The sequence below is a fragment of the Stegodyphus dumicola genome, chromosome 2 (genome assembly GCF_044657685.1).
Source record: "Stegodyphus dumicola isolate Sdum_Otavi_A_Nest chromosome 2, ASM4465768v1".
Taxonomy (NCBI): Eukaryota; Metazoa; Arthropoda; class Arachnida; order Araneae; family Eresidae; genus Stegodyphus; species Stegodyphus dumicola.
The window spans coordinates 8,015,859-8,041,594 of NC_140769.1; positions in this window are offsets into that span (position 1 = coordinate 8,015,859).

Sequence of the window (25,736 nt, forward strand, 5' to 3'; positions counted from 1 at the left end):
TCCGATGTTTTAAGAAACTAAATCTTTAGAAACTTCGAAGGCTAAGACATCGATGTAATATTTCTTCTTTCATAATTGTCATATAATTTCAAATTGTATTCAGTATACTGCATTAGATTTTGCAAAGTAATATACCTGTTCATTTTCTTATGTTCTAGCAATTGTTTTCTCTAAGAAACATTTTTGTTAAACCTTTAAATTTGTGATAGGTAAGACACAAAAAATATTAAGATAAAATAGTAGCCTTATTGTGAAATAGCCCTAAATTCTACTTATTTAACTTAGTTCACCTTTCAATTATCAAAACGAAACTCTCTCACTATAAATCTTGCTAAAGTCTGCTTTTTGATAATTAACCTTTCCGATGCTACTTAGGTAAGGAAATGACATAAGCTCTGATGTAAAGCTTCCCAGATCACATTGTTCCATCCTGCAAATTGAAACATTTAACAACTAATGAGAAATTTACTTGCTCTTCTGCCAAGATGCGGCCACTTAACTTTCTCTCTTATATTGTATAATTAAAACAATGTAAAATTTTTAAAAATGTTAAAAAACTCTAAATGCGGGTATGAAGAAAGGGTACCATTTTGCGCCAAACTAGCTATGTTGTTTTGTAAACAATGAAATGCGTTCATCCGCCCATGATTGCTCTATGTTTTCATCTCAATTATACGTATATAAATGGTTACGCATATAACTATCAACCCACCCTAGGAGAGGTATTGGGTCAGTCCATAAGTTCGTGGGCATTAAGAGTATAAGTGGAATTCATTATGACGCATTTACAACAACAATTACAATGCAATTTTGAACCTGTTAAAAATTGCCATTGATTGACTAACATATTATTCAGTCCATCACCAACTTTCGTAAATATCAAAAGCATTTTAGTACCCATAGGTGATAAATATATATAATCAGTACAAACGTGCGGTGTTACATTTCTTATTTTCGTGTGGTGAATCTCCCAGGTTTGAAGCAATAAAAATTAATAGTGTATATGGTGCACGGACTAATAGTGTAAGGACTGCCCAGTAATGATATAAAAAATTTAAAGTTGGAAAAAGGAGCATTGATGATGAACACCGTTCAGGACGTTTAGAAATGTTAGAAGCAAATCAAACGATTAATTCAGAAGTTTATAGTCAACAACATTGCTGTCTAAACTCAGAATTGATCGAAAAACGCCCAAAACTGGTGAATATCAAGAAAGTGTTGATTCATCATTATAACACTAGAACGCATACGGCTCAAACAATCTTCAAGAAATTAGTGACTTCAATTGGGAGCCACATCCACTTTTGCCACATCATGTTTACTCCCCAGATATTGCCCCAAATGAATTTCGCTTATTTCGTGCCTTACAAAAATTTTCTTACTGGGGAAAAAACTAAATTCTAAACAGGATGCACACAATGAACTTTCAAGATTTTTTGCATCAAAACCAGAGTCTTTCTGCAGCGATGGCATAAAAAAGCTGGCTGTGAGATGGTGAGACATTGTAGATAATGGAAGGAATTATATAATTGATTAAAATGTTAAATTGTGTTCTTTCATATTTAAAAAATTTACGAAAAAAAAGCGCACGAATTTATGGACTGACCCAATACATACTTCAACAATAAAATAAATATGAGGCAAATTTGCATGGTGTGATTTACTCATTGCCGAAGATGCCATGGTCTAAAACATACAGAGAGCACTGAGCGATTTCGTATTCACGCATGAGCGCACGCTGTATATTTCAGGCCTATGACGAGGTAATTCGAAGGATATGATATGTGAGATTGTTCAAATGTTTTCCTCTCTGGAATCATATTTTCAAGATGCAGGTGCCGAGTTCCTAACTTGGCTGGGTGACTACTCACGTGAAAGGCACCGGCGAATCAGAATCGCCATTACGCTTTTCACCAAATCTCATATTTACACATTAGGAAACACTGCACGGACAGCTTTTTTATTTAAAACCATTCGCACAACCAAGTTCCGATTAAAGCTATACCACCATCAAGTTCCACGTTCCAGTATTACTAATTATCACTTTTAATTAGGATAAGAAGCGAAGACATTTAATAATTTAATAACATTTTGAAATATTTAGTTTAAGTGATATTTGAATGTTAAATTTTCCTCTAGGGGTTAAACTGAAATTTTAAGATTGCGAGTTAATTATTCATGTAGTTCCTAGGTAATACTGGGCACATTCCATCTTCTTAGGAAGATGATCGCAATGAATTATATGTATATCCGCCTTTGTATTTAGTGCATAATTGCACAAGGATATCAGTGTGACATTGCAAACATGCTACACTGTTACGATCTCAACGTCAAAATAGAATCTCAGAATTCAAATATAACATCTGATTTGGACCCCACACGCCAGTTCCTTGTATGGCATTTTTTGCTTTAAATTTATTTCCTCGAATTTCATTAGAGATATATTTCTCAATCAATCAGTTTCATCCTCACACTGCGGCAACGCAAAAATATATAAAAATTTAAAACATGTTCTCTAAAAATTGTAAAAAATAAAAAATAACCTAAAACAACAAATATAGTTAAAAATATTATTTGCAATTAAAAGTAGAGTTTTCTACGCCATAACATGAAATACGGGCAACAGGCAGAAAGACAAAATGTTCGGTGCACAAACGTTAAATGTTAACTTCTGCTCGACTCCCCCAAAAAACACTAAAATTGCTGAAAATCTGATTTAATAAGCTATACTACTAAAAACATCAGATGTAAGCAAATAGCCGCCAGATTAGACGTAGCGACAATCAAACTTTTAAATTGTTTATAATACTAAAACTATTGCATGCACAAAGAGTACAAACCTTATCCGGAACATAGGAATATAATATTTTCCTCTCTTCTAAAAATGCATTACACGCGTCGCACCGTAACTCAGTGTGTGAATGCAGTCAGAAGAGTCCATGGAGCTTTCTTCATTTCTGTGCGTTTACATCTTGGCGTCTTCGTGAGGATATTTGTTGAGCAGAACAAAATTACATTTTTCTTGGGTTGGTGCTTCCACTTTACTTTAAATTTACTGCAGCATGGGAGTCAAGGGCTGTACGACCATCGATGCCCCCGAAAGACTGAAGGTGAGTTCATTTTCATCCCTGAAGGCGCAACAAAGTAGAACTGGAATATGTTGGTGGTCGTAGATATTAAGTTTCACGGGATGGAAAGGATAAGTGAACAGTTCCGCAAATGTAGAATCAGCCTTTTCGTGGCCATGGAAATCCATCAAATATTTCGGTCATCGTGAGTATTGTAAGAGTTAAGAATGACTGCTTCGAAGTACAATCCGCCAAGATTTGCAATTAAATGAGAAATCCGCTGAGATTAAATACAGCTACTAAACAACTTATTTATGCAGTCATTTACTGACAAGGAAGTATCATTTGATTTATTATCTCGCTATGATTTCATTCTTTTAATCCGTAATACCCTTATTTATTCGGATAATACCATGTTTTTCAGGACGATGCCAATCACATTGAATCATCTATGTACGTATCCTAGTAATGGTAGTTTAACAGTACCACATTTCTCTAATCGTTGCTTTGCCAACTTAAAGTGATGGGAAGTATCCCCATCTGTTTATTCTTAGATGATTCAGTGTGATTGGCATCGTCATGGAAAAATGGTTGTATTGGAATAAGTAACGGGAATACGGATTAAAAGAATGAAATCATAGCGAGATAATGAATCAAATGATCCTTTCTTATCAGCGATAAAAATTAATAGTGTACATGGTGAGCACACTATTAGTACAAGAACTGCCCAGTAATGGTTTAAAAAATTTAAAGTTGGAAAAAGCAGCATTTATGATGAACCCCGTTTCAGGATGTTCTGAACTGGTGGAACGAAATGAAATGATTAATTCACAAGTTTATAGTGAACAACCTTGCCGTCTAAACTCAGATTTGATCAAAAAAAGCCCACGACTGGTGAATATCAAGAAAGTGTTGTATCATCATTACAACGCTACACCGCATAAGGTTCGAACAACGCTGCAAAAAATTAGTGATTTTAATTTGGAGCTTTTGCCACATCCTGTTTACTCTCCAGATATTGCCCCAAGAGAGTTTCACTTATTTCGTGCCTTACAAAATGCTTTTACTGGATAAAAAATTAAATTCTGAACAGAATGTACACAGTAAACTTTCAAGATTCTTGCATCAAAACCAGAGTCTTTCTACAGCAATGGCATAAAAAAGCTGCCTGTAAGATGGTGAGACATTGTAGATAATGAAAGAAAATTTATAATTGATTAAAATGTTAAATTGTGTTTTTTATAGTATTATTTAAATATTTACTAAGAAAAGCGCACGAATTTATGGACTAACCTAATATATACCTAAACAATGAAATAGATATGAGGCAAATGTGCATACTTGATTTACTCATTGCCGAAGATGCCATGGTCTAAAACATACAGAGAACACATAGCGATTTCATATTCACGCATGTGCGCACTCTGTACATTCCAGGCCTATGACGTGGTAATTCGAAGGATATGCCATGAGAGATTCTTCAAATGTTTTCCTCTCTAAAATCAGATTTTCAAGATGCAGCTGCCAAGTTCCGAACTTGGCTGGTTGACCACTCACGTGACAGGCACTGGCGAATTAGAATGTATATTACGCTTTTCACCAAATCTTATATTTACACTTAAGGAAACACGGCTCGGACAGCCGTGTTTTTAATTAGGATGAGAAGCGAAAACATTTAATAATTTAATAAAATTTTGAAATATTTATTTTGAATGATATTTGAAAGTTCAATGTTCCTGGAGGTGTTAAACTGAAATTTTTATATTGCGAGTTAAGTATTTAAGTAGTTACTAGGTAATACTGGGTACTTTCCATAGGTGGTCTTCTCAGAAAATAATCGCAGTGACTTGTATGTACATCCGAATTTGTATGTAATCCATAATAGCACGGGGACATCACTGTGACAGTGCAAACACGTTACATGTTTCCGATCTCAACGTCAAAGTACAATCTCAGCGTTAAAATAGAATATCTGATTTAACCCCACACACCACTTCCTTGTATGGCATTTTTTCTTTAAATTTATTTCCTCGAATTTCATTAGAGATATATTTCTCAATCAATCAGTTCCATCCTCACACTGCGGCAACGCAAATATATATAAAAATTTAAAATATGTTCTCTAAAAATTGTAAAAAATAAAAAATAATCTAAACCACCAAAAACAGTTAAAAAATTATTTGCAATTAAAAGTAGGAGTTTTCTAGGCCATAACATGGAATCCAGATAACAGGCAGAAAGACATAATGTTCGGTGCACAAACGTTTAATGTTAACTTCTGGCTCCAATGGAAAACAAAAACACCAATGAAATTGCTGAAAATCTGTTTTACCGTATATACCCGCGAATAAGTCGATACCGCGTATAAGTCGACACCCCCACTTCGACATAAAAAATTCGTAGAAAATAAGAAACTCGCTTATAAGTCGACTCCCCCTTCCGAAATCGATCTAGAAATTTCGAAAAAATTTTTTTAACTACTACATTTATTCAAAATCATATGAGGAAAAAAAAAGTAAATATACGATAAAAAATACCTTGGTAAATAAACAAAATCAAAATCCTTCAACATCCCATTCATGGTCAGATTTGCCAAACATTTCATAGAACTCTTCTGTCGTCATATGCTCGTCATCATACGTACATATTTTCAGTCTCGAACTCTGTATTATTGCAATCACTACTAGAGCCTTCGTCGTCATTTTCACTTTCAAAAACAGCATCATCTTCCGTGCCGTCTAGTTCGTTGTTAATACAACATTTTTTAAATGATTTTATAATCAATTCAGAGGGTATTTCGTTCCAAGCATCTTTAACCCACTGACCAATTAATGTAATATCGGGCTTTTTAATTTTGCCTCCCTTGGTAAATGTTGGTCGACCGGAACTAATCCAATCTGCCCAATATTTTCTAACATTTACTTACGGTAAATGGGCTTATTGGGCTTATTGAGGAAGGGCTTATTGAGGCAGACATCTAGGGGTTGAATGACAGATGTCAGTCCTCCCGGAATTACAGCCACAGTCGTTTTTAGGTGTTTTTGACGTGTACGCCTGTTAACAAAAGTATTTCATGAATGAACAATAACTATTATAAAGACTTATACGTACGTAAAAACTATCTGCATTTCTCTTTTCTTGGCGTGTTGGCGAAAATTTTTATTGCTCGATATTGATTGGTTGTTCGGGGGCCGAAAATTCTTTGGTTTAATCGAACTTACTCTAGTTAAAGTATGAAACTCTGTGATTAGTTCGTCACATAATTTAAGTCATGAAATTACTTCAAGTAAGTGGCTTATTTGATAAGTCGTCCAATTTGAGTGCGGGAAGAAAACAACTGCATTATATAAAGAAATTTTTGAACTTCCGATTCTTTTAATTTTTTATGGCCAGGCGTATAAGTCGACCCCCCCACACTTTGAAGTCATTTTTTGGACCAAAATATCTCGATCTATACGCGGGTATATACGGTAATAAGCTTTACTACTAAGAACATCACATGTAAGCAAATAGCCGCCAGATTAGGCCTAGCGACAATCAAACTTTTAAATTGTTGATAATGCTAAAACTATTGCATGCACAAAGAGTACAAACCTTATCCGGAACATAAGAATATAATATTATCCTCTCTTCTAAAATGCATCACACGCGTCGCACCGTAGCTCAGTGTGTGAATGCAGTCGGAAGAGGCCAGGGAGCTTTCTTCATTTCTGTGCGCGGACATCTTGGCGTCTCCGTGAGGATATTTGTTCAGCAGAATGTAATTATATTTTTCTTGAGTTAGTGCTTCCATTTTACTTTAAATTTGCTGCAGCATAGGAGTCAAGGGCTGTACGACGATCAGTGTCGCCGAAAGACTGTAGGTGATTTCCTCATCATCCGCGAAGGCGCAAAAAAGTAGAGCTCGAATATGTTGGTGGCTGCAGATATTCAGTTTCATTCAGGGATGGAAAGGATAAGTGAACAGTTCCGCAAATGTAGAATCAGTCTTTTCTTGGCCATGGAAATCTATCAAATATTTCGGTCATCGTGAGTATTGTAAGAGTTGAGAATGACTGCTTCGAAGTACAATCCGCCAAGATTTGCAATTAAATGAGAAATCCGCTGAGATTAAATACAGCCACTAAACAACTTATTTATGCAGTCATTTACTGACAAGGAAGTATCATTTGATTTATTATCTCGCTATGATTTCATTCTTTTAATCCGTAATCCCCTTATTTATTCGGATAATACCATGTTTTTCAGGACGATGCCAATCACATTGAATCATCTATGTACGTATCCTAGTAATGGTAGTTTAACAGTACCTCATTTCTCTAATCGTTGCTTTGTCAACTTAAAGTGATGGGAAGTATCCCCATCTGTTTATTCTTAGATGATTCAGTGTGATTGGCATCGTCATGGAAAACATGGTTGTATCGGAATAAATAAGGGGAATACAGATTAAAAGAATGATATCATAGCGAGATAATGAATCAAATGATCCTTTTTTATCAGCAATAAAAATTAATAGTGTACATGGTGAACACACAATTAGTACAAGGACTGCCCAGTAATGGTTTAAAAAATTTAAAGTTGAAAAAAGCAGCATTGATGATGAACCCCGTTTCAGGACGTTTTGAACTGTTGGAACGAAATGAAATGATTAATGCACATGTTTATAGTGAACAACCTTGCCATCTAAACTAAGATTTGATCAAAAAGCGCCCACGACTGGTGAATATCAAGAAAGTATTGCATCATCATTACAACGCTACACCGCATACGGCTCGAACAACGCTGCAAAAAATTAGTGATTTTAATTGGGAGCTTTTGCCACATCCTGTTTACTCCCCTGATATACACCCAAGTGATTTTCATATATTTCGTACGTTACAAAATGTTTTATACTCCGGAAAAAATTAAATTCTAGACAGGATGTACACAACGAACTTTCAAGTTCTTTTTTTTGCATCAAAACCAGAATCTTTCTACAGCAATGGCATAAAAATGCTGCCTCTAAGATGGAGAGACATTGTAGATAATGGAGGAAAATATATAATTGATTAAAATGGTAAATCGTGTTTTTATGTTACTTAAAAATTTACCAAAATATGCGAACGAATTTATGGACTGAGCCAATATATACTTCAACAATAAAATAGATATGAGGCAAATTTGCATGCTGTGATTTACGCATTGGCGAAGATGCCATGGTCTAAAACATACAGAGAGCTCCAAGCGATTTCATATTCACGCATGCGCGCACGCTGTATGTTCCAGGCCTATGACGAGGTAATTCGAGGGATATGCCATGAGAGATTCTTCAAATGTTTTCCTCTCTGAAATCATATTTTCATGATGCAGCTGCCGAGTTCCGAACTTTTGGGTAACCACTCACGTGACATGGACCAACGAATCAGAATCGCCATTACGCTTTTCACCAAATTTCATATTTAAGTAAAAACAGCTCGGAGAGCCGTGTTTTTAATTAGGATGAGAAGCGAAGACATTTAATAATTTAATAACATTTTAAATATTTATTTTGAATGATATTTAAAAGTTCAATGTTCCTGGGTTAAACTGAAACTCGAAGGCTTAAACTGAAATTTTTAGATTGCGAGTTAAATATTTAAGTAGTTACTAGGTAATACTGGGCACTTTCCATAGGTGGTCTTCTAAGAAAGATGATCGCAGTGACTTATATGTATATCCGAATTTGTATATAATCCTTAATAGCACGGGGACATCACTGTGACATTGCAAACATGCTACACGGCTACGATCTCAACGTCAAAATAGAATCTCAGCGTTAATAAAGAATATCTGATTTAACCCCACAGACCACTTCCTTGTATGTCATTTTTTGCTTTAAATTTATTTCCTTGAATTTCATTAGATATATATTTCTCGATCAATCAGTTTTATCCTCCCATTGCAGCAACGCAAAAATATATAAAAATTTAAAACATGTTCTCTTAAAATTGTAAAAAATAAAAAATAACCTAAAACACCAAACACAGTTAAAAAATTATTAGCAATTAAAAGTAGAGTTTTCTACGCCATATCAATAAATCCAAGCAACAGGCAGAAAAACAAAATGTTCGTTGCACAAACGTTTAATCTTAACTTCTGTCCCCAATGAAAAAGAAAAAAAAAAAAAAGGTGCTGAAAATCTGATTTAATAAGCTATACCACAAAGAACATCAGATGTAAGCAAATAGCCGCCAGATTAGGCCTAGCGCCAATCAAACTTTTAAATTGTTATAATGCTAAAACTATTGCATGCACAAAAAGTACAAACCTTATCCGGAACATAAGAATATAATATTATCCTCTCTTCTAAAATGCATCATACGCGTCGCACCATAACTCAGTGTGTGAATGCAGTCGGAAGAGGCCAGGGAGCTTTCTTCATTTCTGTGCGCGGACATCTTGGCGTCTCCGTGAGGATATTTGTTGAGCAGAAGATAATTATATTTTTCTTGAGTTAGTGCTTCCATTTTACTTTAAATCTGCTGCAGCATAGGAGTCAAGGGCTGTACGACGATCAATGTCGCCGAAAGACTGTAGGTGATTTCCTCATCACCCGCGAAGGCGCAACAAAGTAGAGCTCGAATATGTTGGTGGCTGCAGATATTCAGTTTCACGGGATGGAAAGGATAAGTGAACAGTTCCGCAAATGTAGAATCTGTCTTTTCTTGGCCATGGAAATCTATCAAATATTTCGGTCATCGTGAGTATTGTAAGAGTTAAGAATGACTGCTTCGAAGTACAATCCGCCAAGATTTGCAATTAAATGAGAAATCCGCTGAGATTAAATACAGCTACTAAACAACTTATTTATGCAGTCATTTAATAATAAGGAAGTATCATTTGATTTATTATCTCGCTATGATTTCATTCTTTTAATCCGTAATCCCCTTATTTATTCGGATAACACAATGTTTTTCAGGACGATGCCAATCACATTGAATCATCTATGTACATATCCTAGTAATGGTAGTTTAACAGTACCTCATTTCTCTAATCGTTGGTTTGTCAACTTAAAGTGATGAGAAGTATCCCCATCTGTTTATTCTTAGATGATTCAGTGTGATTGGCATCGTCATCGAAAATATGGGTGTATTTGAATAAATAACGGGATTACGGATTAAAAGAATGAAATCATAGCGAGATAATGAATGAAATGATCCTTTCTTATCAGCAATAAAAATTAATAGGGTAGATGGTGAACACACTATTAGTAGAAGGAATGCCCAGTAATGGTTTAAAAAATTTAAAGTTGGAAAAAGCAGCTTTGATGATGAACCCCGTTTCAGGAAGTTTCGAACTGTTGGAACGAAATGAAATGATTAATGCACATGTTTATAGTGAACAACCTTGCCATCTAAACTCAGATTTGATCAAATAGCGCCCACGACTGGTGAATATCAAGAAAGTGTTGCATCATCATTACAACGCTACACCGCATACGGCTCGAACAACGCTGCAAATAATTAATGATTTTAATTGGGAGCTTTTACCACATCCTGTTTACTCCCCTGATATAGACGCAAGTGATTTTCACATATTTCGTACGTTACAAAATGTTTTATACTCCGGAAAAAATTAAATTCTAGACAGGATGTACACAACGAACTTTCAAGTTTTTTTTTGCATCAAAGCCAGAATCTTTCTACAACAATGGCATAAAAATGCTGCCTCTAAGATGGAGAGACATTGTAGATAATGGAGGAAAATATATAATTGATTAAAATGGTAAATTGTGTTTTTTATGTTACTTAAAAATTTACCAAAAAATGCGAACGAATTTATGGACTGAGCCAATATATACTTCAACAATAAAATAGATATGAGGCAAATTTGCATGCTGTGATTTACGCATTGGCGAAGATGCCATGGTCTAAAACATACAGAGAGCGCCAAGCGATTTCATATTCACGCATGCGCGCACGCTGTATGTTCAAGGCCTATGACGAGGTAATTCGAAGGATATGCCATGAGAGATTCTTCAAAGGTTTTCCTCTCTGAAATCATATTTTCATGATGCAGCTGCCGAGTTCCGAGTTCCGAACTTTTGGGTAACCACTCACGTGACAGGGACCAACGAATCAGAATCGCCATTACGCTTTTCACCAAATTTCATATTTACACTTAAGTAAAAACAGCTCGGAGAGCCGTGTTTTTAATTAGGATGAGAAGCGAAGACATTTAATAATTTAATAACATTTTAAATATTTATTTTGAATGATATTTGAAAGTTCAATGTTCCTGGGTTAAACTGAAACTCGAGGGGTTAAACTGACATTTTTAGATTGCGAGTTAAATATTTAAGTAGTTACTAGGTAATACTGGGCACTTTCCATAGGTGGTCTTCTACGAAAGATGATCGCAGTGACTTATATGTATATCAGAATTTGTATATAATCCATAATAGCACGGGGATATCACTGTGACATTGCAAACATGCTACACTGCTACGATCTCAACGTCAAAATAGAATCTCAGCGTTAAAAAAGAATATCTGATTTAACCCCTCAGACCACTTCCTTTTATGGCATTTTTTGCTTTAAATTTATTTCCTCGAATTTCATTAGAGATATATTTCTCGATCAATCAGTTTTATCCTCCCACTGCAGCAGCGCAAAAATATATAAAAATTTAAAACACGTTCTCTTAAAATTGTAAAAAATAAAAAATAACTTAAAACACCAAACACAGTTAAAAAATTATTAGCAATTAAAAGTAGAGTTTTCTACGCCATATCAATAAATCCGAGCAACAAGCAGAAAAACAAAATGTTCGTTGCACAAACGTTTAATCTTAACTTCTGGCGTCAATGAAAAAGAAAAAGAAACAGGTGCTGGAAACCAGATTTAATAAGCTATACCACTAAGAGCATCAGATGTAAGCAAATAGCCGCCAGATTAGGCCTAGCGACAATCAAACTTTTAAATTGTTTATAATGCTAAAACTATTGCATGCACAAAGAGTGCAAACCTTATTCGGAACATAAGAATATAATGTGATCCTCTCTTGTAAAACGCATCACACGCGTCGCACCGTAACTCAGTTTGTGAATGCAGTTGGAAGGGTCCAGGGAGCTTTCTTCATCTCTGTGTGCGGACATCTTGGCGTCTGCGTGAGGATATTTGTTTAGCAGAACGTAATCATATTTTTCTTGAGTTAGTGCTTCCATTTCACTTTAAATTTGCTCGAGCATAGGAGTCAAGGGCTTTAGGGCTTTACAACGATCGATGTCGCCGAAAGACTGTAGGTGAGTTCATCTTCATCCCCGAAGGCGCAACAAAGTAGAGCTGGAATACGTTGGTGGCTGTAGATATTCAGTTTCACGGGTTGGAAAGAATGCGTGCACAGTTCCGGAAATGTAGAATCAGCCTTTTCTTGGCCATGGAAATCTATCAAATATTTCGGTCTTCGTATTTTTCTGCATAAATCTGTATGTGATAGAAGGACATAATAACGACATTTTCACAACTGTTGCAAAAAGGTGGAATTTTGCAAAATTTTAGGGGTTTTTAAGACGTTGTGATAGGATGCTTTCACAACCAGTATATCGCCTGCGAAAGACGCAATAACGGCGTCTACGCCACAAAAATCTTATCTGCATAGACGTAATAAAGACGTCTTTGCAACGGTTGCTAAACAATGGATGTTGGCTGACATCTGGACGTCTTAAAGACGACATTTTGCAACGTTTTTGAAATGACATCCGCGACGAGTTTGCAACGTTGTAACGACGTTGCTGTGCTACTTGGCATTTCGAAATTTTTAACGTATTATAAAGTGGTAGAAATTGAAGCCCAGGCACCCTGGTGTCCTAAATACCGTTGTGTAAGCTTTGTCACCATAAGACCTCTCATCCCATTTACAAAACATCACCATGTTCAAAACAGAACATCCAGTCACTCCAGTCCTTTATGTTCACATTTCTTCATGACTCTGTTAACGTTTCTATGGTAACAGAGAGAGAAAAGTTGTTTGCAGCTCAGATCTCGAAGCAGCCGAATGTTTAGTGAAGGGGTTTTAACCGGCGGGGGAGTTTCACAGTTTTAGCGGGAGAATGCAATCAGTATTTTACTTACCTGTTGAGTGTTTAGTTTCAAGTTTTGGTATTTATCAATCATTTTAACATTTTTCATTCTTCAATTTATGATACACGTTTAAAAAATCTTATAAAATTTTAAAAATTGCTAATAGAGATACATTTTAGACGTTAAAATCTCAAAATAATAACACGAATTAGTCGAAAAGGAATCTATGATTTTTCGAAAAACTGGTTAGATCCCCGTAAATTAAGGTAGAGATTTTAAATAAATTTCATTTCATGGAAATTCTCACTTTTTCTCTGACGCAGATAAGCAAAATATGAGATTAGTAGTTTATTCGTTAGTGAAGATATATGTGGCATTAAACAAGAATAAAAAAAAACATATAAATAACTTGAATTTTGAAAAAATACGCTTCAAGATGTCTATTTTAGAGCTCGGGCAACATCAGTACCAATTATCGAAGTTCTGTGCAATCTGTCTCCATCTGGTCTTTCATTCTTACAGATTATAGTAGTTAAAACTACTACGTTCAGAAAAATGTAGTACGAAGTCTTATGCAAACAAGCAGCAACTACACCCTAAATATTTTCATCTCACATCCTGTGTAACTGAAGATAAACTTTTAATTCCACGATGTCTCACTACAAGAAAAGTAGCTGATTTGACATATGCACAAACTTACGAAAATATCCCCAGCCCTTTTAAATCTAAAATCCTTTCAAGGATAAATTGTTCAAAGAAGGTAATAAATCTTATCACTGAAAGCCTCTTTTCTGAGTTCAGTTTGTTAAATACGAATTAAATTAAATAATGAAGAGTCCTTCAGTGATGAAAATATTTCAGATAAAATCTGTGTAGCTTTGAAGTTTTTGTTTAGTTTTATTTAACTATTTTTAAAATTAACCATTTATTAAAATAGGCAATTCTATACATAAGTTTCAAAAAAAATGCGTGCGCAGATCAGTACAAAAATTTAGAATGCTTGGAAAGATGTACTTTGAGAGGAATAACTCGATGAGTTTAAAACATTAAGTGGACACATTGTAGTAAGCATAACGTGAATGAGGAAAACGAGAAAGAGGACGGGAATTAAGAAGATGAGGAAGACGCGAGTTAAGAAAGGGATGACGATGATAACTAATACTCGGGAAAAGGACCCAAAGTACTGTTAACTACGTGTGGTGTTGAAAATTGTTCGTGATAAGTTTTTAAAAGCTGCTTAGATTTAAAATTTTAATATTTAATGTGTACGAATTGTGTTTGTGTTAACAATTACGTGTGAGCTGATTCAATTGAAAATGATTTGCAAGGATGAAATAAACGTGGTGTGATGGTAGAACACTCGGTACGTATTCGAGGGTCCAGGAGATTTCCCATCTTTGCTGCTAAAAAAGAATGCTAATGACTTCACAAAAGACTATACAGCTATTTAAATTAATAACTGTTAAACTCGCGAAATCTCAAAACAACTAATATCTAATATCTAAATATCTGTTTCAAAAGAAAATAAATTAAATTTTAAGATCAAAATTTAAGGAAAGGAACCTGTTTTTCTAGGAATGTAATGTATCTTCAAAAGAAAGTTTTAAGGGAATTTTGCATAAATAAAAGATAACTTTTGTATAAATGCTATGTCTCCAAATTTAATAATAATAATAATAATAATAATAAAAAGTAAAAAAAAAAAAAAAAAAAAAAAACAAGAAATATTAAAAAAAAATCTGAAATGTTTCAGATTTTAAATTACGTCCAAAGGGGCGTTTTTTAACATTTTGTGTGTTACCTTTCTTTATTAAATATCATGTTCCTCGCACTTAAACCATAAGATCCAGTACAACAGCAATATCGCAAAATAGTTTTAAAACGAGCATATCTTTAGAATTTCCGATACAGAGACTCACGCACTGGAGATAAAAATGTTTTTTCTGCACAACGTTGCCATTGCTCGCTTTGAAATCCTTGAGTTTGTTAATCAAAAATTCGTCAAAGTTTTAAAAAGTAGGAAATCGATCATAAAACAAATTTCAAATTTCAAATTTGGTCTTCCACATGCTCATATTCGTTGAAGGATTACGTTATTCAAAACTCGATGACTCTATGTACCGTTGTTTTATCACAATACGAGAAATATACATACATTTATGCAGATTTTTCATTATTTAATTTCTTCAAATATAATGCAGGACTCTAACATTTTGTGGCAACAGTTTGAAAAGTGAACCGACATTTATGAGTCCGACGCAAAATGCCAAAACGAAACTAATAGTCCTTCGGGATTCAAATCCCTTTGGACTAAAAAAAAGAAGGGCAGAAAAGACAGTAAAGCTAAATTTGAAAAACTAATTCTAAAGACAATTTAAACCAATTTTTGAAAAGCGTAATAAATGGAATGAAATAAATAAAAAATTGCACAGTACAAAAATATATGTATGATTTTTGATTTCTAAAAAAGAAACGAAGTAATGTTTGTAAGCGAAATAATTTTTGCAATTGAGAAAGGCCAAAAATTTAATAAGGTTACAAGGTTAAGACTTAAATACAAGCTTACAGTCATATACCACTTCTCAATCAATTTACAAGATACGTAAATTTGAAAGTCAACAGTCATAGTTAATTGAGAGACATTTCTGATTTTTCATAGTAAATTGAGCGGTTCTTATAATTACTCACATGTAAAGAGTGTCTCCCTCGTCTCACTCTTAATCCGGTTTTGAACAATTCTAATCAGGGATGGCAAAATAAGTAGGAACGTTAAGCTTAGTCAGAAGAAAAGTGTGAAATTACATTGAAGTATGAAAAGCACAAAATTCAGTTTGTTCTTTTCATACTTTGAGGACGCAACTTTTGAATATGTGCTAGATTCAAAGGTGATCCTGCTTTAACCTAGCATTTTTGGGTCGAAATTGGAATTTTGGGAAATTATTAGATAATTTTTGTATGGATCAGTTGCGTCTCAAATTAGACATGAAAAATATTTCAAATAATTATACAAAACATTTCTCAAGTATACCTTAATCTATACTATTAAATACATTATAAAATCCGTACCATTAGTTTTGCAGTTAAATGCATTTGAAGTTTAGTGCTGTTTTGAAATTGCGATAAAAAGTATTTTCTTGAAGATAATTTCTAATTTATCTCTGCCTTCTCTCTTATTTAATTATGCAAAACGTCACTTTAACATCAGCGACAGAGTATAGTCTTGGTACTCTAAAATAATAACATCAGGGTCATTTTTCACCTCCCGAGTTGTCCCCTAGGCCATCGAAACGAGAGCTGCGGCAGATGATTTTAGTAATCTGATTTTTATTGCGTTTCGCTTCAGAAAAAGAGCTCAAACAAAAGTTGCGGTCGACAAAGGTTTGAAATGAGGTGAAGAAAATAAATATTGTGTTACGATGACTACACGGATTAGTATCGCAAATATAAATGGCTGGCAACGGCCTAGAGGTACCTATTTTAAAGACTTAGGTTATAATAGGAGCAGGAAAATGAAATCGGCTGAATTGGATCATCCCCTTGGAAACATCAAGCTATAAGTTTAAAAAACAATAAATGGTTGTAAAGATAACAAACATCAGAACAAATTTTAAAACAGTTTGTTTTTCTAAAAAAGGAAAGTTTATTTACTCGCATTAGGTATAATAAAGTATGTAGTCTTACTTTTCCTTACCTGTTCAAATCTGGATGAACTGGTTTGCACGTTGGTAGAATTACCATTACCTCAGATTCACAGAACATGCCTTTATTTTTTCCATATATAAAAGCATTATCTGGTAATCAAAGATGCATGGCATAATGTTCTGATAATGCAGCATGGCGCAATCATGCAACTTAAATATTAAGTTTTATGCTTATTTTATGAATGTAGATCTAGTTCATACGACACTTCAAATTACCTTAAGTCTTTATATGGCCAGAGTGTTTTAATTGGGAATATTGTAAGGATTTTCAGTTTTACTAACGTTTATTTTGTTTTAAAACTTTGTCATCCTCTTGTATTTTCCATTCCTGGGCAGACTAAGCGCGATTAGTTTTGTTTATGGAAGTGAGCTTGCAAACTGTTAAGTATTTAAAATATGGCTTTTAGCCAAAAGAGGAAGTTAGAAAGAAACTTCTCGCTGCCTTACCACATGCGTGCTTTTCAGACAGTTCCTGTCTGCCCTAGAAGCCAGAACTTAGTTCTCTTTGATACTTGACGTTATATTGTAGTTTCCTTCTTTTGCTCATTACATACGTGGAATTAAAAGGCCAGTCTTCCCGCCAATTGTCTTTGTAAACTATCTTAGTTCTGATCTAGCTAAGTTAGTTTTACTTCATATTTTCTACATTTTAGACCATATGTGCTGGTCTTTGTACCCCGAAGTGCGGGAATGGCTGTAATCTTGTGAGAAATAAAGGGTAACTTAACCCTTCTCATTCTTGACGTATCTTCTACACACACGAGCAATGTTTCATAACGAGAACAGATTTTTTAGGAACACCTTAAAAACGTTTTTAGAAACTTTTTGCATAAATAGGAGATACTTTGTGAAGAAATATAATAGTTCCAAATTGAAGGAAAAAAACGAAAATGCCTAAAAGACGATTAGCCTCAGTTTAGGAAATAATTCTAAATCATTTTGAAAAAGGAATAAATAAAAAATAAATTAAATTAAATAATAACAAATTGAATAGTACAGAACTATACACGAATGATTTTTTATATAAAGTAAAGAATTAATGTATGATAAAGCAAAAGTAAAGGAAAAAGCCAAAATATTAACAAACTTATAGATTTAAGGCTTAAGTACAATATTACAGGCATATGTCGCTTTGAAATCAGTTTGAAAGAAACGTACTAATCTTCGGGTAAAATGTTTTCAAATGCCATGAGTTATTTTTACCTAAATTGCCTAATTTATATATCTTCTTTGCTGAGACCTTTAGAAGTTTTTGTTTTAATTATTCAACTTTCTGTAGAATTAAAATCCTTTTCTAACGTGTTGGTTATTCACAAGTATAATGTAATTCAGCGAAAGAATGTAGAGACGAAACTCATCCATTAAATAATAGAAAGGAAATCATTAATTGTACAGTCTGGTTATAATTAAAGTTCCACTTTGAAATGGTCATAAAAAGGAAACTACTGGACCAAATTTTATCAAGCTTGGTAATCGTGTAAAAGAGGCCATGAAAATTCATTTTCCATGGAAAAAAAAAAAAAAAATTTCAAAAACTCACTTAAAAGGGGGGGGTTGGGAATGGGGCTGTATGCAATATTGTTAAACAAAATAAGATATGAAGACATCGGTTTGAAACGGTTCTGAAACATGTTACAAAGCATGTTCAATGCGGAGTCGAACATTTTCCGATAGCAAGTTAAATCGTATTACTGCATTCTCAACAGCAGCTCTTAGCATACCAGGAGGAATGTTACGGTCATGCTGGTGTATCGCATCTTTCAATTACGGCAAATTGTTTAGCTTATCATCATAAATAGTGCTTTTGAGTTAACCCGTAACCAAAGGTCTCAGGGGTTGAGGTCTGCTCACCAGGGTGACTAAGACGTAAGAAAGTGTCCGCCTATAATCCGTTCATTCGTAAAGTGTTGCCTAAGTAACAATGTGACACATATATCAATGTGAGGTGGGGCCCCGTCTTGATTAAAAATCAGGGTGTCTAAAATGTCATATTGCTGCAGTTGAGGTATCGCGAAACGTTTTACATTAACGCTTAGAGTGCTGAAGTCACAGCGCATATGACAGGTCCAGCTGTTATATGAAACTAGCTTTCATGCCGCGCAAACGGTAATTTTAAGAGAATGAAATGACACTACACTGTAAAAAAAGTTCGTTCTTTACAGGCAAAATATTTGTAATGTTACAGAAATTAAAAAGTTACACAGGAATTTCCTGTAACGTTAACAGTTTGAAAGCGATCTGTGGCGAGTACAGATGAATCCCCTATAGGATTACATATAATGTTTCAGAAGCCGCGTGGAAAAATCACGACTGACTGAAGATCAGCCAATCAGCAGAAACTGGTATGAAAGCTAGTCGCAGAAAAATCTCTAATCTGTGGTTTTCACGGATGGCACACTCGACTTTTATCGTCTTAAACGCCTTTAAATGGTAGTTCTATTTAGGTCAATGTTTCTTAATGGTATACAACGTGTTAAACGAGTGTAACAAAAGGTTAAATTAGATTCTGACCCTTGTTCCGTTTCACACTACTGCATACAACACCATACCTGCCTGGTGGTCAGTTTTTTAACTTATTTCTTTCGCTGAAAATAAATTCCTAGGACCTCCTTTACACGATTAACATGTGTGAGAACATTTGGTCCAGTAGTTTTCGTTTTATGACCATTTCAAAGTGGAACTTTAATTATAATTACCCTGTATTTTTCGAAACCATTTATTAAAAAATTTGATTTTCTCCTTTGGCAGAATTATGAAGTTCCAGAATATAAGCTGTTTGCGGTAAATTTATTAATTTTCACTAACACAATTTTATGTCTCTGCCTTAACGGACATTTCAGATCTGATGAAAGCTAGTGATAAACAGACCTCTCTTAACAAACAGGGATATTCAGAATTAACTAGAATTTCCCATTTGATTGTTTGCGCTGAACATTGCCTTAGATATGTTTCTGTTACTTTATCTTTTCTGCTAAACAGATAGAAAAGGTATTCACTGCGGATCTACAACAGTTATGAGAAATGAAGCTTTCTAATGGCAATAATGCTTGCAAATGGAGAAAATTTTAATTTCCAAGACGGCGGTACATTAAAACAGTCAAAATAATATTCAAAATAATGATAGGTTTGCTTAAAAATGTAAAAACTTTCTCTTGCAAAAAAGAGCTGCATAAAGCAGTTAGCAGTATTCTAGCATTTCGACAATTTCGAATGATGCGAGAAATCTTCTAAACAATTCAAAAAAGCCAAAATATTAACAAACTTATAGATTTAAGGCTTAAGTACAATATTACAGGCATATGTCGCTTTGAAATCAGTTTGAAAGAAACGTACTAATCTTCGTGTAAAATGTTTTCAAATGCCATGAGTTATTTTTACCTAAATTGCCTAATTTATATATCTTCTTTGCTGAGACCTTTTCAGACCTTGCTGAGACCTTTAGAAGTTTTTGTTTTAATTATTGAACTTTCCGTAGAATTAAAATCCTTTTCTAACGTGTTGGTTATTCACAAGTATAATGTAATTCAGCGAAAGAATGTAGAGACGAAACTCATCTATAAATAATAGAAAGGAAATCATTAATTGGTTATAATTAGTCTGGTTATAATTAAAGTTCCACTTTGAAATGGTCATAAAAAAGAATGTAGAAACGCTGAAATAGTTTTCGATGAAGTTTAAAACTGATCATTGAGAAACCACTCTTAACCGGTGTTAATATTTTTCGGTACATCGTATCAAAAATGAATCGGAAACCCAATTATCACAGTTGACGTATAGTGAAAAATACAATATACACACTGTAATTTAAGCTAAAAGAAAAGTACAGGAAATTTGACTAAAAGGGATAATGAACTAAATTTTAATTATGAAAAGAAAAGAAATATTACTTGAATATAAAAAGTAACGTATCTCCTAATTATAGAGCAGCATAAAAGTTATGTTCAGTTAAATATTACATGATATTTTGAAAAAGAGTTTAGAAGTTAATCATATGTTACTACTTATTTTAATTCCTGAAATTATTCAGAACCTTGAAGAGAGTATATTGTAAATCATATGTTATACATGGACGATAAGAAGATAAAATATGGAAAATTTGCTTGCCTTATTAACTACGTAGACTATTCGGCATTACAAGAAATTTTTGAAAAGAGTTTAGGAGTAGAACATATTTTATTGTACATTTTAATTTAAGAAATTACTAAAAAAATTGAATACCGTATATTATAAATCATATGTTATACATAGAAGATAAGAACATAAAAAACCGGAAAAATTGCTTACCCAATTGATTACGAGGACACTTCGGTATTGCGAAAAGTGCAAGTAAGAAACCAAACGATGGAAGCAGCATTCCGTTTCGATTTCAGGACAAAACGCGAGGCGCATGGCAGAAATGAATTTCTATGATTCGCCAGCCGCTTCTTGAAGAAACTCGTATTTGTCATTTCAGTAATTTAATAATGTTCCCCTTATTTTGTTTTTTGAAATGAAACGAATAATTTTTGAATTTATAAAGTAATTGATATACGAATTTGTATTTAATGCTGAATTTATTTTCGATGAAACGAAATTCCGAAATTTCAGCCATGGTGCAACATTTTAATAACTATTCTAAACCAAGCTAAAGATTATACACATTTACGGAACGCAATAATTTAAATTTAAGTACAATGATTGGCACAAGGAAGAAAATAGAAGAATTTAGTTGTGCATACTTCAAGAGTTTCGCGGTCGTTATTTTTGCAGCCAGTCTACGAAAAGAGGAATGTGTGAAGATAATTCTATATATAGGATGAAATATCCAGCTAAAAGACATAAAAAGAATAAAAACGAAGCAGGGACAATTTTCCTGCAGACCAACGTCAAATTTGGTAAATACGTGAGCAGTATGTATGAGGGAAATTTCTTATCTCTAATGAGTCTCAAAGGTAAAATAATATCACTAAAAGAATTGCAAAAGCACGCAACACCAAAAGATACATTTTTGCGAACGTTTGCTCTTCTAGGACAGCGTATGAGATGAACTTAAAGAAATAAATTCATTCCTTAATGCGCATGTTCCGGTGGAGCTTGGATGACTTTAAAATTTATGCTAATAAAATATAAATAAAAGAGTGATATTCGGGCAACTGCTAAACGTTTTCGTAAACCTCTTAAGAGAGACAGTTAAAACAATAATCAAACAAATTTAAAACGCATTTTTAAATTAAAAGAAATTATTCTGAATCATTTTGTAAAAAAAAAAGCAATAAAATGATACACTAACACATTAATAACACTTTAAGAGTTGGCCATGTGAGCCTTGGAAATTTTATATTCCATAGAAGCGAAGATATAATATGCATAAATGACGCGTACCGGAAATACAAATAATGGTTATCTTGAGTAATGCAGAATAAAAAATTAGGAATATATAGATCCGTAGGTAAATATAAATGCAAATTGTTCATTCTTTAAAACAGTAATAAATACAGTTTTCGTGAAATAATGCTCATTAACGGAATCAATTTTTCAACATGAAAAAGAAATTTCCTGCAAGATAATTTTCTCATCAGCATTACTTACAAACTCATTTTTCAGTGTCTACCAGTGAAACCTATCCTGAATTTCACTCTTGCTCAAAAAATAAACAACAAGCGCCAAAAGGAACGTTACGAATGTAAAAAATTGAGATTTAAAACCCACAATTTACATATGAGGTTGAATTTGCATCGCCGAATGCAAATGGTTGTAGGAAAAAATGTCACCCGGAAAAAAGGGAAACGGAAAGAATGTCCCCGGAAAATAAGGAACGGAAAAAATGTCACCCTTCGTTTGCAATGGGAAATATAAGGCATGTTTAGAAAGATCGCCAAGCTGGGTGATAAAAGTTTTATCTCAACAACCGTAACTTCGAATTACCGGAAGCATGTGTGAGTAGAAGCAAGACAATTTGTTAGCTGCTGCTTTCTTCGTTAAGGTTAAAAATAGAGGGGTGTTTAGGGGGAGAATCTTTAGCAATGGAAGCCAGCGGGGAAGGCGGGTTGTCCAGCGTCGGTCATTGTCCGGTCTTTAGTAATTACTCTCTTCGCACCGCATATAGTTATAGCCTTAAGCTGCGGTTTAGTGAAACATTGATTGTCGCATAACAGAAAACGAATTCATCCTGAGCTTTGGTATAAGAAACAGTTGTAGATGCAATTTCAAGTTACGGTTTGCGATAAGAATAGTACTAAATTTTTCAGTTAATTAATTTTCGCATAATTTTTTTCTCATTTGATTTTAATTAAAAGTAACGTATCTGCACAGGAAAGAATTTTTTAATTTTGCACTTAAGTTTGAAAACAAGAATACCACAGTTATTAAAATTAAGAGGTTTATTTCAAAATTATAAATTATTAGTCCCTGAGGGACTATTGTTTTCATTTTTTGATTTTGCGTCGAATCAATCTGAATGTCCGTTTCACTTTTCAACTGTTGTCACCAAATATTGTGATAAAACAACGGTACCTAGAGCCATCGAGTTTCGAATGACGTAATCCTACTGCGAATATGAGCAACTGGAAGCCCAAATTTGAAATTTGGAATTTGTTTTATGATCGATTTTATATTTTGTAAAACGTGAACGAATTTTTCATTAAAAAACACAAGAATTTTAAAGCGAGCCATGGCAACGTTGGACAGAAAAAACATTTTTATCTCCAGCGCGTGAGACTGTGAATCGGAAATTCTAAAAACGTGCTCAATTTAAAATTATTTTGGGATACTGCTCTTGAACTGAATTTTATGGTTTAAGTGCGAAGATAGTTAATAAATAAAGGTAACACACAAAATGTTAAAAAAAAAAGGCCCCTTTGGACGTAATTTAAAATCTGAAACCTTTCAGATTTTTTTATTTCACTAAAATTTTAAAATCTAATTAAAATGGATCCTATAACCACGTTATCTGGATTTAAACATTTAATATGCAATGAACCCTCTTATGGGGACCTCTTCCAAAAGAATTTCCCAGAGTAGAAATTAACACTTGTGCCGAGCATTAGCTCTTTTAGACGACCACTTCCACCAAAGACCAAAATAATTAGAAACGTGGATGATCGTCTTAGAGAGGAGTTAGTACATTTTACAATGCACCAATGCGTAATCAACTCAGAGCCGGACCATCTAGTAGCCCATAAGCGATTGGCGACCATCTCTTAAGACGATCGCTTCCAAAAGTGACACGCATTTCTATAGGTATAAACATCAACTTACACTGAATATCATCTATCTAGGGTGATGATCTTCACAGAATACCCCAAAAATCAACTAGAAACATGGATGGATTAGGATTATTCAATTATAGCAAAGCGCACGAGGACTATCTACGTAAAGGGATGGATGCCTTCGTGGAGAACGTTCTAAGGAAAACTGGCTCGTATACATATTACACATGGGGAAAACCACGAAAGTGCCCATGCAGCCAGCCCGTTAGCGGGATTGGAGCCTCGGACCGAACTACCAGTGTTCAGCGTCTTTACCGCTCGGTCGCTGATAGGCTGAAACATGGATGGATATCTTAGAAAGGATTTTTACTCATAGTAGTTATATTAATTACAATTACGTGTAAAGCTTATGGGAACTTAAAAGCGGCCGAACGGTTAACTTGCTGAATACCCTGGTTGTTAGCAAATTGTGATTCCTAACAAAGCAGCTTTTCGTAGTTTTTTCCTCATATAACGTGGTTACGAGCTAGTTTTCCTTAGGAAGCCCTCCACGAAGGCAACCTTTCCCTTAGGCAGATAAATTTTGTGCGCTTTGTTATAGTCAAGTAAACCAAACTAAGTTTAAGAAACTTATTCATTCTACTCTCCAAATTGAGCTTCAAATAAATCATACATGGGAGCTTTTCGTATTCATAACGTAAAACGTATCAAAACGGAAAATTAAATAAATTTAATTATTTAACTTGGTTATCTAGAATTCCAGTTTTTAACATATCGCTTGTTTCCAAAAATCTAAGCATGAATAATTGTATAATAAAGCATAGACCGATAAATTTGAAATTCAGAGAATAACTTAAATGAATCTGATTCGAATTAAAAAAATTCTAATTCAAATTTTGAAAAAGTCGCTTCGAGGTGCACTGGTTCTTGTCCAGATGCACCTATATGCCAAATTTCGTAGCCCTGGGTCTATTAGATTACGCGCAGCACGAACGAAAGACACACAGACTCTTTCTTTTATTATAGGTAGAGATTTTCAAGAGAAAAAAAAATCACAATGAAATGAGCTATATCCCTTAATATCCCTTAAAATTCATGCAAATCTTTCCTTATCTTACAAACAGTGAAATAAGCAAAAACTAACATGAAAAAAACTCAAGAAACAAAAAATTCCGCGCAGAATTTTACTCTGCAGAACATCTTTATAAAAAAAAATCAATAAAAACGTATTATATATATAAAAAAATGACAATGGAATATGCCAATCTCTTAAAAACAGTGACATAAGAAATACGATGAAAAATTGTTGCCAAACCCATATTTCTAAAAGAATGAAACTATTCAAAATGTTGGGTTTTCATTAAAAATCTATTAACAACAATAAGAAAGGAAAATTGTTGCCAAAATCACATTTTTAAGGATGTGAGATGTGAGAAGTGTACTCGGAAGCTTCATTAAAAAAAAAATTAAAAATACAAAATATTACCATTTTTCCAAAATTCCTTTTGTAAAAGCAGTCGCAAGGATGAAAGTTTAACATGTCCGAAAATCAAAGAAAAATATACCATGCATTTTTAAAAATAAAATTTTTTAGAAAAAATCCCTTTGAAAAGGTGTTAAGCTCCTTTTTTAAATAAATTCGTAATTAATCGATTTATTGAAACACGAAATTTATTTTAAGTTCGTAAAATAGGTAAGTGCCAACGTTTCATGACGATGTGAAAATGGAGTGTGTAGAGT